Source organism: Lepidochelys olivacea (genome assembly GCF_965140295.1).
Source record: "Lepidochelys olivacea isolate rLepOli2 genome assembly, chromosome: 4".
NCBI lineage: Eukaryota > Metazoa > Chordata > Testudines > Cheloniidae > Lepidochelys > Lepidochelys olivacea.
The window spans coordinates 27,484,757-27,508,255 of record NC_140414.1 but is presented as its reverse complement, the minus strand read 5'-3'; the positions used below and the strand labels follow the sequence as shown (position 1 = coordinate 27,508,255).

At 44.2% G+C, this 23,499-nt stretch overlaps 1 protein-coding gene across 4 annotated transcripts in view; it reads right to left on the bottom strand.

Annotated features, from left to right (window-relative positions):
- Positions 1-17,081, bottom strand: part of CCSER1 (coiled-coil serine rich protein 1) — a 1,064,058-nt gene extending 1,046,977 nt beyond the window's left edge. For all 4 annotated transcript variants that reach the window (XM_084627194.1, XM_084627195.1, XM_084627197.1 and 1 more), the window contains exon 1: positions 16,975-17,081. The gene's annotated coding sequence lies outside the window, so the exon portion shown is untranslated. The remainder of the gene's footprint in view (positions 1-16,974) is intronic.
- Between the last annotated feature and the right edge of the window lie 6,418 nt (positions 17,082-23,499).

Below are 23,499 nucleotides of genomic sequence, written 5' to 3'. Positions count from 1 at the left end.
AAATTACACTTTCACAATAAAGAGATTGCACTTCATTACTTGTATGAGGTGAATTGAAAAATACTAGTTCTTTTATCATTTTTACAGTGCATATATTTGAAATCAAAAATAATAATATAAAGCAAGCACTGTTCACTTTGTATTGTAACTGAAATCAATATTGAAAGTGTAGAAAAACAGCCAAAATACTTAATAAATTTAAATTGGTATTCTGTTGTTATAAGTGCGATCAATCACAATTAATTTTTTATCACTATTACTTTTTTTGAGTTAATCGCATGAGTTAACCGTGATTAATTGACAGCCCTAGTTGCAATACATTGGGAGCATGGCACACCATTGATTTGAGCTTGTTGTGATGCTTCATTTTAGTGGTATATTGAGAGTGACTGGTGAGAATATCGGGAGGGGAGATACAGTTTTGAAGTCCATTGGCTGATCATCCTTAGGTAGATTTCTTTCCCTTTATAACCAGATGTAGCTAGGAAGATCAGTGCAATGTAAGACAGTGTCTTGGAACTATATGATCTCCTCTGTCTATTCCTGAACAAATCACCAGTAGTGAGAACTGTCTTCCACACTCTGCCAGGAGACTATCTATTTCTACTGGGCAAGCACCTTGTCTATATTGGATCAGGCCAGGTAAAGGCTACTCAGGAGGGAGAACTTAATGGGCAAAGGCATCAGTGTGAGCACATCACACCCTGTGTACCATGTAAACTGGCTCCCCAACTGATTCTGAAACTATGTGTTGAGCAAAAAATGTCACCTTTCGCAAAGGCCGTCCCACAATGATATGACAGGTCATGAGCTGGCACTCATTATGATAGCAGAAAGTAATAATCACCATTAAATTACACTTGTTAAGTAAGGGAAGCAATCCAGTCAGCAAAGAGAAAAATCCATTACAAAATGTCATATTGCACATTTCTGGTGCTTAGACACCACAGAAATGAGTGATCTATTGGTGCCTAGATAACAGCAGAGCACCTGCTCTACTATAGTTAAGTTTAAGACCAGCTTTCTGTTTAAAGCTTGACTCTTTTAAATGCTCTAAAATCCTCACAGTTACTCAGATTGCCTTGAAAATTGCCATGAAATGCCTCACTAGGGCACAGGGTTCCATTATTGATTTGGGGCCATTTGACCAAAGGGGTTCCTGAGATACAACCACCTCAGAAGCAGCGTTTCTTAAAGCTTTTGGCAACAATTTTGGGCATGCAGAGATCAAACTAGGGCTGAGATGATCATACCAGGGAACTAAATACCTGAGTCTCGCTCCCACAGACTGCATGCCACCCACAAGCACTCTGGGGAGAGATTAAATTATGAGATTAGCCCCAAGAGTTTGGTTCTACAGTTGGATGCATCACAGTTCTAAGGCTCATGCATGACATGGATTATACTGCACAGATGGAGAAAAAGAGAGAGGCTGCAGGAATTGAAAGCTTGCTATGAATCACCCATCCTCAATACTTCAGAGGAACTGTTCTGGACATCAAGTTGAGCATCACCCAGACACAGAGTTCAAACCCAAACCTAGAGAGAAGTCTCAAATAACAGAAGGCACCTTGTTAAAACCTGCCTCTGCCAAAGGTTTGGGGTTTTTTAAATTATTACGGTGGGGGAAATGTAACCTAAGTAAAGGAGAATGTTCACATGGCACTGAAAGTATTTCTGAAAAGACAATAAATTCCCCATGCAAACGTTCCCTTGGAAGAGAGAGCAACTAGAGTTGCAAGAGTAGGTAAGAATAGGGGAGAAGGGTTTATGGTGCAGCAAGGTGAGGGATGATATGGGGAAGGAAATAAAAGGGGTGTGAGTGAATAAGAGGGGTTGGAGGGTGAGATGACAGGAGCTAGCTGTAGTGGAAGGGGAGGGCCACTGGGAGAGAACAGGGGCAGGGGCACCTGTCAGCCCCACATTTCCCTCCTGAGTGCGCACTGGGATCTGGGAGCTCCCAGCTCCTGTAGAGCAATCTGACCACCCCCACATCCGTGCCTCTCTCATGTGAGCCAGGATATAGGGGACTTTCTCTTCTGGGGATATGAGACTCATTCCCTGCCCCCATGTGTGTGGGGCAGAATCTGACCCCCCTCCACGTGAGCTGAGGGGCTCTGGTCCCCTCCCTTCCTCATCAAAAGGAGAGAGTTGCATATGTACCTTCAAATTCCATTCTGCATTGTTTCCATATCGATTTGTGCAGGGTGTGTCAATAGCAGGACCCTGGAGTCTTCTGGTCATAGGTACTGTCAGTCAGGAGCGGTGACTTATAGGGGCTCATGGTGCCCGGGCTCCACCAATATTCAGGGCCCGTGGGCCCAGCTCCACCAATGTTTGGGACCGGGTCTCGCCCCCAGCCCCGCCTGCTGCCCCCATGCGCCTCCCCAAAGTGTTCCCTGGCCCCCACTTGCTGCCCCCACTCACCACCCTGGAGCCTGCAGCTCCCTCTGACTCTGCTCTGCCGACTTCTGGCATCAACTGCTGCTGCAAGGTCCTAGTGTCCCACTCCACTGGGGCCAGGACAGGCTGCCCTTCCGCCCTAGCCCTGAGCCTCTCCAATGCCCCAAACCCCTCATCCCCAGCCCCAGACAGAACCCTCACATCCCCCCGCACCCTAACCCTCTGCCCCAGCCCTGAGCCCCTCCCCCACCCCAAACCCCTCATCCCCAGCCCCAGACAAAGCCCTCATCCCCCACACCCCACCCCTCTGCCCTAGCCCTGAACCCCCTCCCACACCCAAAACCCCTCATCCTCAGCCCCACAGCCCTCACCCCTGCACTCCCTCCTATCCCCAAACTCAGCCCCAGAGCCTGCACCCCTCACCCCCTCCTGCACATCCACCCCCTGCCCCAGCCGGGAGTCTGTCCCCAAACTCTCTCCCAAAGCCTGGCCCCTGTCCAGAGCCTGCACCCCCACCCCCTGCCCCAGCCCGGAGCCTGCACCCAGCACCCAAACTCCATCCCAGACCCCCTCCCCCACCCAAAGTCCCTCCCAGAGCCTGCACCCTGCACCCCTCCTGCACCCTAATCCCCAGCCCCAGTCCAGGGCCTGCACCCCAGACCTCCTTCCCACACCCAAACTGCCTCCTAGAGCCTTAGGCAGGTGGTGGGCAGAGTTTGGGGGGGGCAGGTTCTGGGCACCACCAAAATTTCTACAAACCTGCCACCCCTGCTGTCAGTAGTTAAGCAAGATATGAGTGCACTGTGTGGAGTTAAAGGGTAGAGGAAAGTCAGCATTAAGTGGTATCCTATGTGCAAGTGTAAAGAGGTTGCAAAAGGCTGTGAAGTGGATATTAAATTTTACAAGTGTGATATTCTGTCAGGGGAGAGCAGGCTTAGTTTTTAAGCATAGGGCATGTGCATTGTGATGAAAAGACAGAGTGTGTATTATGGGGCATAGCTCCAAGAGGGAAAGATTATGGTTACGTAGACTTTTACCTTAACTCTATATTTCTTGGTTTTCAGAACATTGAGTTTTGCAGGACTCAACATTCTGAAAGGGCACAAGCCATCAGCAAGCAACCTGAACTGTGCACGAACAAAGCTTTTTCTGCTATTTAATAAATAGATACAAGCTGTGATCCTGCAGTCATACTGACCTTCACTAGGAGCATTCAGTGAGTAAGGACTGCAGGACTGGGCCAAAAGAGAATTATTTTGTTTATAACAGCTATTGACCTGGGAAATCCAGAGAACATCTGAGCAGAGTAGTCTGCTTAATTTACTTTGATAAGCAGAGATTAACCCTTGGGAAATAAAAATAATAAATTCAAGGATACTTTCCTCCTCTGCCCCCTATAATTGTTACCATTGTCACAGACTCATTAAATCCCTCTGGTAAAGTTCTAAACAATTATAGGTTTGATGTGTCTGGGATAATAAAATGTCCCTTTAAGGAGAAACTTTCCTTCATAAAAATAGCTTATTACTGGTAAAGAAGGAAAAGATGAAACATGCACACGCCCCCATTAATACTTCCACAGTGCAACAGAAACAACTAAAACTGACATATGACACATCTACAATATGATGAGAGTACAAACCAGAAAAAAAAAATTCCAGTTTTAAAGGGATACACCACCCTTGACACACTTTGTTTTACTCAACACCGTGGTTTATTTTGGCTGAGATTTTCATTCCAATATGCAGGTGCATTTTTTTGCACTCAATCACGCCAAGTGATTTCAAAGAATGTAGTAATACACACTTGTCTGTCAGAGTAGGATCAAGCCCATTGTATGTAAAAACATGTTCCTTGAATAGTGCATTGTACAGTATTCTGCCTAACTGGTGTTGAAAATAAGTAATCACATAAGGAAACATTCTTGTGATCACGCTGAACACTGATGAGTATTCCTTTTTTCACCCTTTCCGCCACCCCCAGGGAAAATATGACCTTCAAAATATACTAGGTTTCTTATCCTACATCGTGCCTCCTGATCAGACATAGTTGCGAGGTATGTCACTTGTTTGAAATTTCACCTCCAAGACTGCAGCGCTGAAAGTTACAGTTCAACTTCTCTGTAGATTTCTCTGCCCCCAAACAATCCCACAATTTATTTCAATGCTCAACTACTACACGAGTAACAACCATTAAAAACCATTATTCTGCGCCATGATTTTTTTTATTCTGTACTCACTACTGAACTATAAATTAAGAAATGTCCTTTCCATTGCACAAATGAATTGCAGTACCAACAGCTAGGTGAACATTTCTTCTGCATCCTTATATTAAGTGTCAATGGTCTTAGAATCATAGAATCATAGAATATCAGGGTTGGAAGGGACCTCAGGAGGTCATCTAGTCCAACCCCCTGCTCAAAGCAGGACCGATCCCCAATTAAATCATCCCAGCCAGGGCTTTGTCAAGCCTGACCTTAAAAACTTCTCAGGAAGGAGATTCCACCACCTCCCTAGGTAACGCATTCCAGTGTTTCACCACCCTCCTAGTGAAAAAGTTTTTCCTAATATCCAACCTAAACCTCTCCCACTGCAACTTGAGACCATTACTCCTTGTCCTGTCCTCTTCTACCACTGAGAATAGTCTAGAACCATCCTCTCTGGAACCACCTCTCAGGTAGTTGAAAGCAGCTATCAAATCCCCCCTCATTCTTCTCTTCTGCAGACTAAACAATCCCAGTTCCCTCAGCCTCTCCTCATAAGTCATGTGTTCCAGACCCCTAATCATTTTTGTTGCCCTTCGCTGGACTCTCTCCAATTTATCCACATCCTTCTTGTAGTGTGGGGCCCAAAACTGGACACAGTACTCCAGATGAGGCCTCACCAATGTCAAATAGAGGGTGACGATCACGTCCCTCGATCTGCTCGCTATGCCCCTACTTATATATCCCAAAATGCCATTGGCCTTCTTGGCAACAAGGGCACACTGCTGACTCATATCCAGCTTCTCGTCCACTGTCACCCCTAGGTCCTTTTCCACAGAACCGCTGCCTAGCCATTCGGTCCCTAGTCTGTAGCGGTGCATTGGGTTCTTCCGTCCTAAGTGCAGGACCCTGCACTTATCCGTATTGAACCTCATCAGATTTCTTTTGGCCCAATCCTCCAATTTGTCTAGGTCCCTCTGTATCCTATCCCTTCCCTCCAGCGTATCTACCACTCCTCCCAGTTTAGTATCATCCGCAAATTTGCTGAGAGTGCAAACCACACCATCCTCCAGATCATTTATGAAGATATTGAACAAAACCGGCCCCAGGACCGACCCCTGGGGCACTCCACTTGACACCAGCTGCCAACTAGACATGGAGCCATTGATCACTACCCGTTGAGCCCGACAATCTAGCCGACTTTCTACCCACCTTATAGTGCATTCATCCAGCCCATACTTCTTTAACTTGCTGACAAGAATACTGTGGGAGACCGTGTCAAAAGCTTTGCTAAAGTCAAGAAACAATACATCCACTGCTTTCCCTTCATCCACAGAACCAGTAATCTCATCATAGAAGGCGATTAGATTAGTCAGGCATGACCTTCCCTTGGTGAATCCATGCTGACTGTTCCTGATCACTTTCCTCTCATGTAAGTGCTTCAGGATTGATTCTTTGAGGACCTGCTCCATGATTTATGTCTTATGCAACAACTACAAATCATACTCGATGGGAACCCCATTCTGAAAGAAATCTTTCCTTAATCCCCTCTTCTTGCCTTCAGACAACCCCCCAACCTCTCCAAGATCATCATCAGAAGCAAACTCCCCACAGACCAGGACACATCAATTCAAAGTGGCACCACCCTGCCATAAAAGATGCAAAACCTGCAAACATATATTCACTGCTATGATGATCCACACCCCCCAGAAGCGCCACTTTTCTACTAGGGTTGAACAGGTCATTGTTGGGAACCTTGCCTCTAGCATTCTGCACAATAGCTAGCCAGCTATCCCTGCTATCCAGCCTGCTGCATTCTCCATACAGGGGAACTTAAACGGGACTCCAAAGGAAAAACATTAGATTTGTACTCTCTTCTTGATGCATCAATGACAAAGGTATTTTTAAAAGGTTATTTTCTGTATTCAACAACAACAGTCAGATCTGGTCTTCCTGGTTTTGCGGGTGGAGGTCAAAGCTAACAGACCACGTTGTTCTTAGCCCTTTGTGAAAAGGGGCAGAGATACTGAAACTTTACCAAAAACAGCTTTTCTCCAAAGTGTTCCTCTGAGGAACATGAGTTAAGTAAGCGCAGGGTGGATAAAAATGAATGATTTTTTTTTAAAAATCCAATTTTATTTAAATCAGATTTATTAATAAAAATCGGATTTTTGAGGAAAAAACCTATCTAAAGATCGTTTTAATTCAGATACATTATAGCTCAAAGATATCTCATTGTGGAATAGGGATGATAAATTCTAATTCTATAGTATGAGACAATATATTCATGTAATGTTTAAGCAAAGTTTTGTAAATGATTTCCAATAGTTCATGGATTAGGGACCCAATTTATTGGGTTCCAGGAACGTCTGCATAGATTATTTAGGTTCATCTTTCTATCTACCCAATGAGACTCAGTGCTCAGTCTAGAAGATACCATCAGAGATGCTTAGTTTTGTAGTTCTCAAACTGTGGATTTGTGTCTCCAGACATAACATGCTTGTTAACAGCAAAAATGTTTTAAAATAAATAAATAGAGGTGAGAAATAACAGACCTCAACTCTCATGTCCCTCTACAAATTTGTGTACACAGAGTCAATCCCTTACCTCTCTCTAAAATGCAAAGTTTCAAAAAGTTCAACGAATAGAAGATTGTTTGGGGCAGAATAGATCTGGACAAGGAGAAGAAGTCTGGAGATGAATGTGAGAAGGGAGGGACAGGCAGTAGAAACAAAAGTGAAACTGTTTGAGCACCATATTACAGAAATCTTGAGGTCTTTCTGAGTGTAGCCTTCATGGATTTGAGATCTACCATACCATTCTCTCACTGGAAGAAAAAACCTATAATGGCAGCAGGCCATAAAAGAGACCCAGTTTGGGAAGAAGAACCATTCAAGAAATATATGTTTGCTGATAATGTTTTAAAGAAAGTCACACCAGTGAACTGGTGGAAGTCATTTAAGCACTTGGATTCAGAGACTGTTGAAGTAATCATCTCACTTTTAACACCAGTAGCTTCTTCTGCCGGTGTAGAAAGAATATTTTCTTCCTTTGGACTAATTCATTCAAATTGAGAAATCGTTTGGGACCTGAAAAAGCAGAAAAGCTTGTTTTTCTTTTCCAGATTATGAACAAACAGAAAAATGAAGGTGAAGGTGACTGAGTTAGCTGCAGAAACCAACATTTTAGTTTCTCATGTTGACCTGGCTGACGGTCTATTTAATTTTTGTTTTTAAAAAATGTCATGTAATTATTTTAGTTAAAAACAATTATAACAAAAACAAACCTGATTTTAAAAAACTTGAATGTTTAACTAAATACAAATATTCACATGCTTGTTTTGTTAAAATATATGTTTGCAGTTGAAGAAAAAAATCCAGAATACATAACGTTGTTGTTTTAGTTAAATAAAACAATGTAAATGTCTGTCTGGTGATGTTCTCCTAATACAGCATGACAAGAAAATCCTCCAAATATTAAGGTTTAACCTGTTGATTTGGAGATAGTTCACCTCCCAATGACTTCATTAATATCTGCTTCAATTACCTTTGGTAAATGAAATAACCAAACAATCATTCATTTTCTGATATAGCTGGAAAACTAATCTGAAAAGTTTTCAAAATAAATCACTTTAAAAATGTGTAGTGTGTACCTTCTAAAAATGAAACCTACATCTATCTCTGAGTTGTGAAAAATATGTATTAAGGTTATAAGAACCAACAAGAATGCACTTTTATGTAGAAATCCATGATTAAATCGAGTCTTCCTAACTAGTGATTTAAATCATGATTTAAATAAAATTTATTTAAATCAAATCCATCCTGAGTAAGCATCGAAACAAATCCTCAGCTGATGTCAACTGGAATCACATGTACTTCAATGGGGCTATGTCAATTTACACCAGCAAAGGATCTGGCCCAAAAGCCTGAATAAAGATTACTTCCATTCTCAATCAGAGTTCTCTCATTGGCAATTTCAGATACAAACCTCTAATTCTCCAGACATTCATAGACTCGAACACTATGTTTTCTACTGGACCTCAATATTTCATATAAAAAACAACCAGGAAAACAAGCAAGCAAACTAACACAATTCAAAAAAACATTTTAAGAAATCCTCAACAGAGAGGGGGCGAATCTGGTATTGGTTTCCAACAGGGAAGTCTTCCTTGGACTCAAAATGGGAGGTGCTGGATAATACTGAATTGGAGGGTAAAATCCTGGTCCCCATTCAAGTCAATAAAACTTTTGCCAATGACTTTTAGTGGAGCAAAGATGTCATCCAGAGCTTGTAAGCAAATCTCATTTACCCTCAGTTCTAGCCCCCTTGTCCCCAATCCTTGGGCATGATTTTGCACTGCCGTGCATCTTTGGGAGTGCAAAATTGGTATAAATCACCAGCAAATTAGGATGACTGACACCATGTGCACTCTACACATTTATAAATTATTGCCCATGATACAGGGCAGTGAAGAATCAGCCCCCTGGTTTAAGAAAATAAATCATCTTTCCTTCTTACAAAGGGGCACAGCCTGCCACCACCTTACCACAGTTAAAATGGACAGTATCAATTTCAAAATTTGAGCAAGAATGGTTCTACTATAAAATGTAAGAGTTCTACAGTGTTATTGCACATGTAAGATTGTCCAGGACTCTTGCTCCTTAGGTAAGTCATAAATCCTGAACAGAAAAAAATACAGAACAATTAACTAGTTTCCTTAACATGTTGTCTCTTGAAGACTGACATGTATCAAAATTTTCTCCAGTAACCAAGCATTCATGCAAAAAAGCGATTTTGTTGGAGCTATGAACCCTTCACCCTCAATACATGAAAAGAAATCTAAGGTGTGCAGTGTGGTGGTGACTTACGAATACTACATTTCCTTTTGGATATACCACACTTTGGCAGCATTCGTTAAAAACATAAACCGATTTTTTTTTTATTTTTTTGCTATGTAAGGATAGTTTAATTCTTCGAGCATACATATGGATTTCCAAGATTTTTGCAGTCTCTGAACTGGAACCTTTGAAACAAAGCTACTCACACAGGGGCAAAAAGTGCACCCTGCACCAGGCAAGAGTACACGCTTGTGATGCACCTTCCTCACACCTCCAAACTTAAGTAAGTATTCAAGGATGATGCTCCAAACCCATCTGTTTCCTCACCCATCCCACTGCACAAATGGAGCTCTGATTCCACCATGCAAGACTGCACTGCAGTACAGATCCTGCTGTGTCCAGGATTCTCTGCACTCACAGAGGAGGGCAGCATTTCCTGCACAATGAATCTCGATCCATCTGTGGATCCCAGAAAATGAATACAGGCTTGTAGACCACTGTAAGCAAAAGAGAGACAAAGCCATTCCATCTTCTCCGTGGCTCTATCAGGCAGTTCATTCCACTAGCAGCATCAACACCACACACTATCAAAAGGGCCTCTATATCCCAGTTTACCCAGCATTTCTGAACACCTTAAATAGGATTAGCGCACTAGCACGCACACGTTTCCATTATCTCCATTAAAATGTTATCTAAAGCCTTCATATTGTCCCACATGATTTGGGGAAAAATTGCCTCAATACATGTTATTACCCTTGGACACACTTCGGACATATGAATGGTGGTGATTAATAAATATAATGGCATTCTGGGGACAGAGGAAGGGGGGGCTGACAGTATCAGCCTGCCATTTCTATTGTATACATGACACACCATGTCCAATTCATCATTAAGAATTCGGCTAGCATTTTACACAAAAAAGATTTCTCTCTTTTTACAGTTAAGCTACAATGAAACCGCTTAATAATGGCCACCAAAGGGACTGCTGTTGCTAGTCTGGCTTTAACAGGTGGCTGTGTAATACGGTGTGATTAACGGAGGAAATGGTTTTGTTTTTGTTGGGACTGAGACTTTAGGGGCCACTAGGACTGAACGCTGTTACAAGGTGACATGAGCACCAGTTGATGTCGCTACAAAAGACTTCCTGTGTCCGATTAAAATATGGTTTAAACTGCACCACTGCGGCTCGGGAAACATGTTGCATCGATTTAATCACACATTCACCCAAATCTCACCCTCACTACACTAGCTGAAGTAGATCACATAATAGCAGACTTTTTCTAATTAAAGAAATTCTGATAAGTCATAGCCATATGGCAGACTGAAATCACGAGGGGGTTCCACAACTAGGAGAGGTAGCACGAGTAAAGGCACAGAGAGGAGAGTGGGAGAATGACACAAAGGGAACATCAAGACTGTAGTTGTTGTGAATCGATAAGTACCTATCTCTTGTCAGCAGAAGGCCTGATCCTGCTCCAGTTCAAGTCAACAGAAGTTTTGCAAAGTATGTCACTGAGAACAGTACCAGGCCAAAGGGACTGTGGTTAAAATGTTTTATATTCCAGGGTGCAACACATATGTTATAACACAGGGTTGGTTTGCTTGTTTGTTTTACATGTTAACTATGCTATGTATATGCCTTATTCTTTTTTAAATGTGTTCTAATATTGAATATGGAGGACATATTTATATTCCTTACATATAAAGGTGTGCATGGAATGAATCAAGTATACTTCATATTTAAAAAAAAAAATCACAGTAACCTTAAGCTCATTCCTGCCTGCAAACTGGACAAAAGAAATATTTGTATTCATGTATCTGAAGGGTGCTCAGATACTACACTGATGAGCAACCTTATAAAAAGATAAGGTAAGGCCAGATCCTCAGCTAGTGAAAACTGACATAATTCCATTTAAGTCAATCGAGTTACACTGATTTAAACCAGCTGAGGCTCTGGCCAAAGGATTTCACAAAACAAAGTACTTCCCATACAGCTTCAATATTCGTAAAGAAAGACACAGCACTGCCATTATACTTTCTGAAGTACACACACATATGCACAGAACCAATATAATGCTGGCACAATTAAAAGACTGCATTACAAAACCCAGTATGTAGTAATTTGACAAATCACATCCAGTACAAAAAGGTACACTTTTGACATAGGAACAACCTCTCTGCTAGATTTCAACTGTCTGTTATTGATATGCTGGATCTTTATCAAGTTAAGCAACAATTCAAATAAATAAATAAATAAATAAAATAATAATGGACAAGTGATTCTCCCCCACCAAAACACTTCCTTCACTCTAAAAAGTGACAGATGTTTTGGCTCAAACTTTCCAAAAAAGCTCTCTTGGATATTTGTGAAGATAAATATATTAAAGACTGTGAAGTTCTCAGATACTGTGGCAATGGGAGTCATGTATGTACCTTAGATAGATAATTTGGTATATTTAGATATAAAGCCCTTTTCAATAAAGTGTGCAGGATATGCTATTGATGCTGGAGTCTTCCCAATTTGGAGGTGTTGCTGCATTCCCACACACACTGTGAATCTGACATGACTGCAGAAATGTATGAAGTCCAAAATTCTGCAGATATATTTTGCCATACATTTGTATATATGATTATAACCAAACTACATTGTGTATGTGCTGAAGCTGATCTTATACACTGGTAGATTATTCAGTTTCACCATCTGAATTAATTTTTGTAAAGACTCTCAAAATGCACACAGAACGGGGATTTTAATGCAGATATTTTTGCAAATTCTCTTCTCCACCCTTTTTTAAAAAAGAAAAAATCAGGATTTCCATGCATATATTATGTTCTTATCTCCCTGTAGTCCTATTTCTCATCGCCGAAACTCAGATTTTATGTCAAAATGATTATCCCATACAGGACAGATCATGGTGCTGATAAAGGCAATGGCCTAAAGCATAAGCATTTTGTTACTCTCCAACAGGGAAATCAAACTATAGTTGTCATAGTGTATGTGAGTTTATATTATCTAAACGATACACTCTGGCATGCAGCACAGAGAACACCAGCGAAAAAGCTATAAATAAAAATACCTGTAAATTTAACAAGTGAATAACTATGCTATTATTTATTCAATTGCATGTGTATTATATAGATGTAACTTCCATTATCCCAGAGTTGTAGGTCCGTGCTGAAATATACGGATATACATGAAATGACTCAAGTGCAAATCACACCATGGATACTATTTGTAAGTGTTCATGAATGCTGTATTTTCCATGTCATGTCACAAAGCCAATATTCTGAAATAGCTAAAAGTCACTACAAAAGTCAGGTTAAGTTGGTTAATATAGCATCTTAGCCTTAAGCCATAGCTGACAATAAACAGAAGATGATTTTAAAATCATCACTACAAAATGCATACTTTAAAAGGCAAGCAAATGAAGCACATTTTACTACCATTGTAGAAAACTGCCAAATGAATCTAATCAAGGAAGTGGATGTGATGGCAACATATGACTGTACCGCAGGATACAAAGCTGGGCCTTGAAACTGCAAAGACTTATGCACATACTTAACTTCATGCTTTGCGAATAGCCCCTTTGACTTCAAACTACTTATAGGGTGACATGCTGGTCCCATTTAAGTCAATGGGAGTTTTGCAACTTAAGTGTAAGTGCTTGCACTGTACTGTCCCTCCACATGAGTGTATTTAGATATATTTTTCAACATCTACAGGTAAGTCTATTTTAACAAAATATGTTTCTCTGAAACGTATGTGTGCGCACCACTCACCGCCTGCACCTGAATTACCTTACAGTGGTACTTATTTATTTACTGCTATTTATAAAACATAAAAACCATCCACATTACTCTGTATAGTTCTGATCCTGCAACCAACTCCACATAGCCACATAGCTGTTCCACCCATGCAAAGCCCCAATCACATCAATAGATTCTATACATGTGTCAGGATTTGCTCAAATGAAGTGAACTGCAGTATTGGGGCCTCTGTTTGTCGTTAACAATAATCTGCAAAACAAATCAACCAACAGACCAAAAAAACAAACCAACCAACCGAAGACAATTTTTTCACAATAAAGCCAGTTCTGAAGCCTGTACTCAGACAAAATCCCCAATGATGCCCATGGGAAGTTCACCTAAGTATGGACTAAATAAGAACTTCTGGTATGGGTCCAACAGAATTTACACAAAGCCCTTTCCATATCACAGAGTTTTGAGTGTGGATAATAAAATGCTTGTGCAAAAAAGCTTTCAAACACAATTACAAGTTTTAAAATCTTCTGTGCCACAAAGAACTATCATAGCAAGAGAAACAAAAATACATTACTTAAAAACAGTACCTTTCCCTTATGCAGTACCTGTTCAGTCTCACAACACACAATGTAGATATTATTTTACCAAATGGATAAACTGAGTCTCAGAAAGGCAAATGGACTTGCACGAGAATGGCAGAGATAGAAACAGAACCTCCAAGTTATCAGTTCCCAGTCCCTTTTCCCTTGTAGTAGGGAACAAGAACAAAGAATATTCTACTGCAGATACATATCACTTCACACAAAGAATGCCAGAGAGGACCCAAGTACCATCAGATTTCTAATCTTGCTTATCCACCACACTACAATGAGCTTCGGGGGAAAATCACCCCTGCTGAACAAAGCCTTATGCAGGGCATTAAGCAAGGGCTGTGGAGGATGAATTCAACCCCAAACCTGTCAGCAGGCCTTGGGGTATAATGCAGTCCCTCCTCAGAGTCTACTGTGACCTGTAGGCTAGAATATCAGTTTCCACTCCACACCCCCTCTGCTGGATATTAAGAACCCTATGTTTGCATAGCATTTGACCTCAGGGTCCTTCTTCCAGCTCACCTCCAAACTACCATATTCAGGATCTGCACCATGCAGGGGAATTCGGGTCCTTTGATACTCTACACAGTCCTACAATAAGGTATATCAAGAGGGCTTTATGCAGGCGCTTTGTGTACTCCATTCTACGGGCCCCATACTCATGCAGGTTTCTCTGGGAATGGTGCCCAAACTGAACCACACAACCGATCACAAACACAAGGTAAGGACCCAGTCCTACTCCCATGGAAACCAGTGAAGATTTTCCAAATTCCTACTGGCTTCAGGGGGAGCAGACCAGAGTGTTCATGCCATCACTACCTTCCCTGGCAGGCCTACCTCCTTCTGGAACTGTACTAGCCACCTGCGGACCCACCGCAGTGTGAGAGTTGCCACAGGCACCTTGCAGCACCACAACTGTCTCTCTCAGAGGACGTTCCAGCATCTGGGGCCTGAGGCCTTCCTCTGGTGTATAACCCAGGACTTAATTAAGCTCCTGGCATTTCGATACCTTAAAAAAATGTTTAAAAAGTTTGTCAGGCTACTGGCTTCTGTCCAACAGCATCATTCAAGAACGAGAGTAAAAGCAACTCCTATGCAAGAGACGCATATGTATTATTATCCATTATTACCATGAGCATACTTCTATCTACATAATTACAAATCCTGCTGCTCTTTAATTTTAATTGCATTTTGCTACAGAGTCATAGTTACATATACCATAAGGAGTTGTAAAGAGGATGGAAAGCTTCCAAAATGACTAGGTGCAATGTCTTTGCTGTCTAAACATTTTCAGGTCATTAATATTTCACTTTTATATAATCTTTAACTGATTTTGCAACATGTTCCTTCCCCCTCCCCTTTTAAGTTCGAGCAAGAGGAACTGTTTGAAGTAGCTAGTAAACCTTCCTAGTCTCTTTCTCCTTCTGCCTCTGGAGAGTTTTAACACTTCAAGTGCAACATAAACCAGAAGGAAAAACATGTCTAGCATAGAATCAGCTCTTCAAGAGAGGATTTTTTTCAAGTTTCCCTTCTAGAAACATTCAGCTGTGAAAATGTCTAAAAGGGAAATGGGTGGAAAGAAGTGATTACTTTCTCCACTGTGGCTCCCAGGACAAGCTGAAGGGAGTGAGAGAGCTGGGAAGCGTGGATGACAGCTGTGGCCTCTGAGAAACTTCACTTCTCTGCTGGAAAGGAAAACTGTTCTCAACTCCCCAGTGACACAACTCCCAGCACCTTTCCTTTCCTCAGGGAAAGCCAAAGCGTGTAATCACCTGAGGACAGCTTTTACAGTTAGGGAAAAGGACATGAGGATGTACTCAAGGAAAGCATGGATTTTCACAAGCCCCGTGTGTAATTAGCTACATCCCCATTTCTTCCACCCTGTGAGGCATCTCATGTGATTCAGAAAGGGACAGGTAGCATCCTTCAGCTCATGACTCAAAGGGGAGCCACCTAGAAATGCCACACATCATCTGACGCCACCACAACCCCCTGTTCAAATCTCTCCCAACAAACCGCTCCTTCCTGCAATCGCCAGCTGAATGAACATTTCAAAAAAAGAAGACCGAATGAAAAGCCAAACTTAGATCCTTACTCTCCTCTCGTTCACACACCAGGGAGAGTCAGGAATAACTTCACGGACACCAATGGGAATTCTGTCAGCACCAGAGGAAAAGCAGCATCCTCTGGATTTCCCAAAGCCTCCTGTCTAGTCTAGATCTGTCTTTGGGGTAGGACACTCTTCAGGCCAGAGCCATGCTGAAGCTTCAGGTCTTGTGCAGGGGGGAGGGTGGGCACACTGTCCCCACAAAAACAGTTCCTAGCCATGTCACCATCTCTCTCCTGCTCCTCAGAGCCCCCCCTCCACAAATGCCACCTGCCCTGGCTGCCCCTCTCTCGTGAGGGTGACTAGGTGCCGGGTGTTTACCAACGCCTGGATGAGGGAGCAGTGGCCCAGGGGGGAAGAAGAGGCGACATATGGCATTGTTGGAAAGTCCATGGCTCCCACATTTTGCAAGCTGCCTCCCCCGGCTGCAGGCGTCCCGAGTCCCCTTTAAGTGCTGCAAAGCAGGCAGCTGCCTGTCTGTGAGTGAGCCCAGCCTGCCTCCTCTCGCTCGCTGCCAACCCACAGGAGCCCTTGAGCCAACCCCCGCCACAAAGCGACTTGTCCTCCCCCTAATCCCAGCCGCCGCTGCCGACTTGCTGGAGCGAAGCTCAGCCAAATCCCCGGAATCAGCGCGAACGCCCGGCACGGGCAACGCGGATCTACCCCCGCCTCCTGCTGCCGCTCAGTGCAACCGCGCACCGGGGCCCCGGCCGCCCTCCTCCCGCTCCCAATCAGCTGGCCCTGCTGCCTGCCCGGCCCCGGATCTACCTGCAGGAGCCGAAGCGGAGAGCAGCAAAGCCCGTCTTCCCCTCCCTCTGCAGTCACCCAGCCTGGCAACAGCCTCATGCAACCCCCCACCTCCCAAAATGCATCCGCAGCCCACACCTCAGGGGGGGCAGAGACAGGCCACCTCCCTCCCAACCCCCCCAAATCCTGTGTCAGGAGCCCAGCAGCAGCCCCGAGGCCTGGGCTGGCTCCCCCTGCCTGCCAGGCTGAGCCCAGCCCCGGGGCAGGGAGCAGAGCAAAGCGCAAAGGCAGAGACGTGAGTGGGGCAGGAAGGATATTTACTACCTGGCTGGGCTGCTGCTCTCTCTGGGCTCCTCCAGCGCACTGAGAGCTTGGTGTCTGGTGGGGAGAAGGGGGGGGTGGCAGGGCTGAGTCTCTGCCTTGCCCCCCACCTCCTCCTCCTCCGCTTGCTGGTTTGGTGTTTTTTTCCTTGAGCCCACCCCCACTGCCACCACCCCACCCCTTGGTTCAGGGCTAATAATCCTCCTGGAGCCAGCCCCGCTCCTCTGCACGAGCCGCCGCTTCCCAGGCAGGCATGTTGTTGCTGTGAGAGCGAGCAGAGGAGGGATTGGCAGCCGGCGCTGTGTGTGTGGGTGCGGGGAGGGCGAGGAGCAGGGGAGGGATCGGGGGAGGCGCTTCCCAGCGCGTCTGTGTTGCCACCGCCCTGGTGCAGCGCCCGGTCCCACCCCGCTGCCCAGGCGGGCAAAGGGGCGGCGGGGAGGGGTGGGGCGAACTGAGGCAACCTCACCTCCCCGGGCTCGGAGTCAGCCGGGAGGCAAAGAGGGAGACAAGTATTTTTTCCCCAAGCCTCCTTTGCAGCCATGCTAGGGTGACCAGATGTCCCGATCCTATAGGGACACGAAAGCTTATGCTCAGATAAATTGGTTAGTCTCTAAGGTGCCACAAGTACTCCTTTTCTTTTTGCGGATACAGACTAACACGGCTGCTACTCTGAAACCTCCCGCTCTTTGGGAATTTTTCTTATATAGGCTCCTATTACTACTCCCCACCACCATCCCCTGTCCTGATTTTTCACACTTTCTGTCTGGTCACCCTAGGCCAGGCGCACACACAGGAGACCAGGAGCGAAGGTGGCACCCCGCCCGGGGTTCAGCCCCACTGGGGTGTGTGTCCACTGGCCCCCTGCCTGAGAAGTCATTTTGATGCACTGTAGTGTAGCCAAGGGATTCCACTGCCCCACCCCCTTTTTAGGTATTTAGTTTGTGATTGATGTTTCCAGTTAATGGGGTACAAGCCAGGCAGGTGATGTTCATGGACCCACGCCGCAGAGTGCTGTATTTAAAACCCTCGCTCCCACACCAGGAGTCTCAGCTAGGGAGAGGGATGGAAAGTCAGACCTGGCTGCTGGAGTAACTCCCGAACTCAGTCCAGTTAGGCTGGATTCACACCCCTGCTGGAGTTGAGGTGGGAACATAGGTGTGGGGGTTGTTTTCAAAGGGAAGCTGGAGTGGTTAGCATGTCACATTTTGAACACGATTTTTTTTTCCCCCTCAAATTTTGTTTCTTGCTAACACAGATGGGTGGGCCCGCTTCTGCAAACCTGACGCACTTGAGTCATGCTTACTCACATATACTGCTCCATTGACTCTAAGAGGGGAGCAGTTTTCAAGCTTTTTTCGTCTGCAGACCCTTAAAAAATTTCAAATGGAAGTACAGATTCCTTTAGAAATCTTAGTCTGTGGATTCGCAGGGGTCTGCAGCCCACAGGTGTTTGAAAACCACGGTAAGAGGACAACTCCCATGAGCACAGGAATAAGGAGGACTTGCATGAGTGAGGGTTTGCAGATGTGGTCTCCGGTCCTGATCCTGCAGAAAAATAAGTAGAGCCCTGCAAATCCATGGGTATCCACTTTATAGCCGTGGATATCCGGATATCAATAGACCTTTTTTGCAGAGATCAGCTCTGATGCGGATACAAATTTTGTATCTGCAGCTATAGCACAGACTCTCCAGAGCGGGTGGAGGGACCCAGACTCCCATGCTAAGAGCCAGGCAGGCAGCTGTAGGGAGCAGCGGTGGACCCTCAACATACTCTGGGTGGGGATCCCAAGCAGCCCCCGGCCCGTGTTGCTGCCCCGAGACCCTCCCACGCTGCGGTTCCTCACAGTTGCCCACCCGTCTCTTACTGTGGCCGGGCTGAGGTTCTGCAGCGCATACACACACACCCGTAGCTGGCATGGACTCAAGGATCCTCCACCTGCCCTTGGCCGGCTGGGCAGCCTGGGGGGCAGGGACATGGCCGGGGTTTGCTCTCAGCCCCTCCCACACTGTGGGCAGGTGGCAGGGCCGCCGTGGCTCCCCATGACTGCCCACCCAGCTCGTATCATGGCCGGGCTGTGGCTCTAAGGCCCCCCCACACCTTGCCAGGGTGGGGCCTCGGTGGGGTAGAAGAGGGGAAGGGGGAATGGTCTGTCCCTGTGAAAAGTGAATGGGTGAGGCCCCCAGCCTGTTGCTGCACAACTGATCACTACTGCACAGTGACCTGTAGAGCTGTTTAGAGCCCTGCAAAACTGGTCTAAGTGAAAATTTGCAAGATTTAGCACATAAGTATTATCAAGTGTACATGTAACAAATTGATCTAGATAAAAAGACCAGCTGTCTAGACAAGCAGGTTCCACATATGTAATTGTTTCTAAACATAGCTAGTTCATTCATTCATGCTTATTGCCCTGGACTCTATTCTAAGGGATATAATGGACTTAACCTGGAAGAACCCTTATGTCTTTCTGCTGTCTTGTTTCTACTGCCCTGTTCCTTTTTCTGCTGGTTCTGAATAATACATCTGGAGTAGATAATGAATTCTGCAGTAAATCTTACAGGAAAGACTGGAGCATATTATACAGGATGTGTAGTAATGGAACGTGGAATGTCGGGAAAGAGGTAGAAGTAGTTTAGAAATCCCTCCTCCATCATTATAAGGTTGAAAAACCTTGGCTGACATTTCCTCAACAGAAACACTTCCAAGTAAAATTACATTTCTTCGCAATTCACAAGTTGCAAACAAGGACATACAGTACCCAGATATTTTTAGTGGGAATCAAGTCCCAATTCAGGAAAGCATTCAAGCATGTGCTTAAAGTTAGCCACATGCTTAAGTGCTCTGACAAATCAGTCCCCAAGTAAGGATCATCAGTTATTCCCTACACTGTCTCCCTGTCCTCATTATGCCTTACATTTAAGTAAAAAGGTTCAAAAAGCCTCCCAGGGGTTAACCTTATCTTTCTAGCACTTTGCTGTAAATTCACTTTTCTGCTGTCCTGAAAGATGAGCACCTGTCATTAAGCAGCACTCCTAGATATTCTTGAGGAGGATGTTTCCAAGCACAGGCTCTGATTCAGTGTGGCAAGACAGGCAGACCAACAGCAGCAAGCAGCAAAGCTTGGACACAATAATGGCAGCTTTACAAACTATTAATCATGTTTTATGTGAATGAAAGAAACCCCGGTCGGAATATGATTAATCATCAAGCAGCCTCCATATTAAAGTAGGTAAGCTGGCTGAAAACCAACTGGGTAGGTGCAGGAAAGCAGCAGGACATGCAGCTTCTGGACACCTACATAAATAAGTAACCCAGTTCTCCCCTCCTCAGTTTTGCAATGATGTGACTGGAGAATCAGGCCCATCAAGTTCTTTCACAAGTATGCACACATCTTAAGAGAAGATTCTACATTCAGGGTATGCAAATTCACAAAGACGACGACATTCTCACTAACCAACTGAGAAAGATGTTTTGAAAGTTTTTAATAAAATTGGCATTTCCAATTCTCCTACATCCCCTATCTACTTGGTGCTTCTCCTTTCATCACTTCTTTTGTCTCCTTCATCCGCTCCTAATCCTGTGCCTTACTTCGCACCACCCTCTATGATAGCTGCCTCGACTAATATGTAGAATGGTTACCTACACTACAGGTATTATGGCTCCTTAAGATGTCCTGGCAGCTTTTCAAATCTCAGAAATTGGAACATTCCTAATGCAAGAGGTACATGCTGCCTGTGAGCTGGTCGTGTGTGCTTTGATGTTTGGAGGCTTACCAACTAGTTGATGGCAAGTGAAAATAAACTGTGCGATTCACTTGGAGATTCTCTGTGACAAGATGGTTTGGCCTTTAGATGGTTAGAAATGGCTACATAGAGGTGGGGAGACAATCAGAAGGGGTTGGTGCTATCAAGGCAATATAAAAAGCTCTGGACACATCCAGTGTACACAGTTTCTTCTCTCTCTGTTTGAGGGCAGCTCTAGGAAGAAGCATGGTGAGGTAATTGGTTCAGGTGGAAGTGAGAGATCACCTTTTCTTTGTTTGTAACCATTTTTGACTTTATCCCCTACACTTGAACTCACTTAAAATCCTCTTTTTGTGTTAATAAACTTGTTTTACTTTTAATCTGAATTAGGGCTGTCATGCACAATTAAGGATCCTGCATTGGGTGAGGGTAGAAGTATTCAAACTCCATTGGGGGTAATGGGTACTACTTTTCCTACTCATTTTGCCATGCATGTTATCACGGTCAGCATCCACCACAGGATCTTAGCTGGGTCAAGTGTCGATTATTTATGGGAAGGGCAATCCTGACAGGACCAGAAGTTGACAGGAAGTCAAACAGCTTGTTGGATTTTTCTGATATGACTGACATATCTATCTCCAGAGTCTTGTCAATCCTCAAAAGGATTTGAAGTCACCAGTTGCTGGTACCAGTTCAGAGGTTACAGTATCATCAGTGGATGAAGATGACTGGTCCTTTGGTGGTGATACTGAGTCTTGGGTACGGTTTATAATTTGTACTATTGTAGCACCTTGGAGCCCCATTTGTGCTAGCCACTGTACAAACACAGAACAAAAAGACAGCCACTGCTTACTTTTTTTTTTTTTTTTTTTTTTACTACAAATATACCCACAATAGTTAATTTAGTTAGTTTCTGCCTTCCTTAATTATTATAAATATATTCACAATAGTTAGTTGTTTCACCAATTACTTGTCCGGGCTTGTCTTGTCTTAACTTGGGCCTGCCCACGTCAGCAAAGCCAACTCTCCACAAAGGCTCCTTCTCACCAGCCTTTGACTCAGTGCTGGGACTGTGGATTTATTTCTGGAGTCTTTACACTGTCTGTCCTGGCGCTCTGACTGGAGTCTCTGCATCCATGTTCAGAACAGCCTCTATCAGTACTGGACTTCAGTGTCAGAAAGGTAGATGCCAGCTTTGATGTCAGGGATGGTGGTGCCAGGGTCAGGCCTTTTCTCAGTGAAGTTCTCTGTGCTGGTCTTCAGTGTTGATTGCCTGCTAGACTGGATGATGCAGCAGGATCTTGAAGTTTGTCTGATGAGGAAACCTTCACGGATTGTTCCAGAAGATGGAGCTGCGCGTCTTACAACTTACACATCTTAGCAGAGAACGATAGCCGTACTGAACAACTGTTTGGTATATGCAATTCTTCTAGGCAGAAGGGGCATCCACGGTGGCCATCTCTTAAGGGGATTAGCCCATTGCAGGATAGACAGGGCTTCAAATGCACAGGCTTTCATTCTGCCATGTCAAGGAGCTCTGTACTGGGAGCGTCTAAGCATCAACCCTTGGTCCAGATGACTAGAGGTGATCACAGCAGTTTTAAGTCAAGGTAATCAAAAGAGTTCTGAAGGTTTTTAGAAGATTTGTAGAAGGTTTAGCCAAGGGTAAGAACTAATGGGTCAGACACTCACCAGATTCTGTTTTGCTACAATGGGTGCTAAGAGGGAACTGAGGTAGGGTTGCACCCACCCTGCCCTTTATGCTCTCATATGGGAACATGAGGAGGCAAAGGATACATGCGCAGCCTTAATAGACACTGCTATTCAAAAGAATCTTCACATGCATTAGGCATGTGCACATATACAGTGGGACCCACACTGACATACTCAAAGGAGAAACCAAGTTCCTTCCATTCTTCCTTCAAGAAACACTTGTTCCATAATAAACCAGCCTGTGTCAGTTTTGTTGCCCAGGATCATACCCACTTCTATCCATGGATTAGCAGCTCTTTGGGACAGGGATTCATTGTTTGACCCAGTTCACCCGCTGTACAATGCTACATAAGCTGAATGTGTAAGCTACTTTGTGGGAACCAATCATTATGTTAAAAAGTGATGTTGTTTGTGATGCTAACATTAAGAACCCCACAAGAGAGGCCAAACCCTGCTTTAGGTTAATCATAAAAAGAATGGTAATGTAAAACAGATGTTTAATTTAACATTTGTGTTTCCTTCTTCTTAAGCAGACTCCTTCACTACCGGTGGCAGAATCAACCCTGCTTTTCAGCAAGATAACCACCTTCAAAACTATGCTCACAAATGGAAATTATAATTAGAAATTTAAAATACACTTCAGTGCACTCACAGTGACAAGTGCTCCTTACGCTGTAAAGTTTTAGATTATTAAGATGAGCAAAACGTGTGGATTTTTATTTCTTTAAATAGCCCTGGAGTGAGTTGTCTGGCAGAAATTTGAACTCTCATGAATGTGTCCCTGCAGGCATGCACAAAATTTTTTTAAAAAATCCCCAACAACCATGTGCAATGCTGTACTCCTCATTTCACCCATTAGGGACATGTCTGGTTCACCTTATTCTGAGCATTTTCATGTTTTCAACCACATGCAAACAGCCAATGCAGATATCACTACAATGCACTCTTCCTCCGCTCTGGGTCTAAAGCGGTCATTTTGAGTGGGGGGGGGGGGTTAGGAGAGAGGCAGGAGAGAAGGGGGAGATGGAGACAAAAAGCATCCATCGCTCAGAAAGAAAAAGGACTGAATTATTT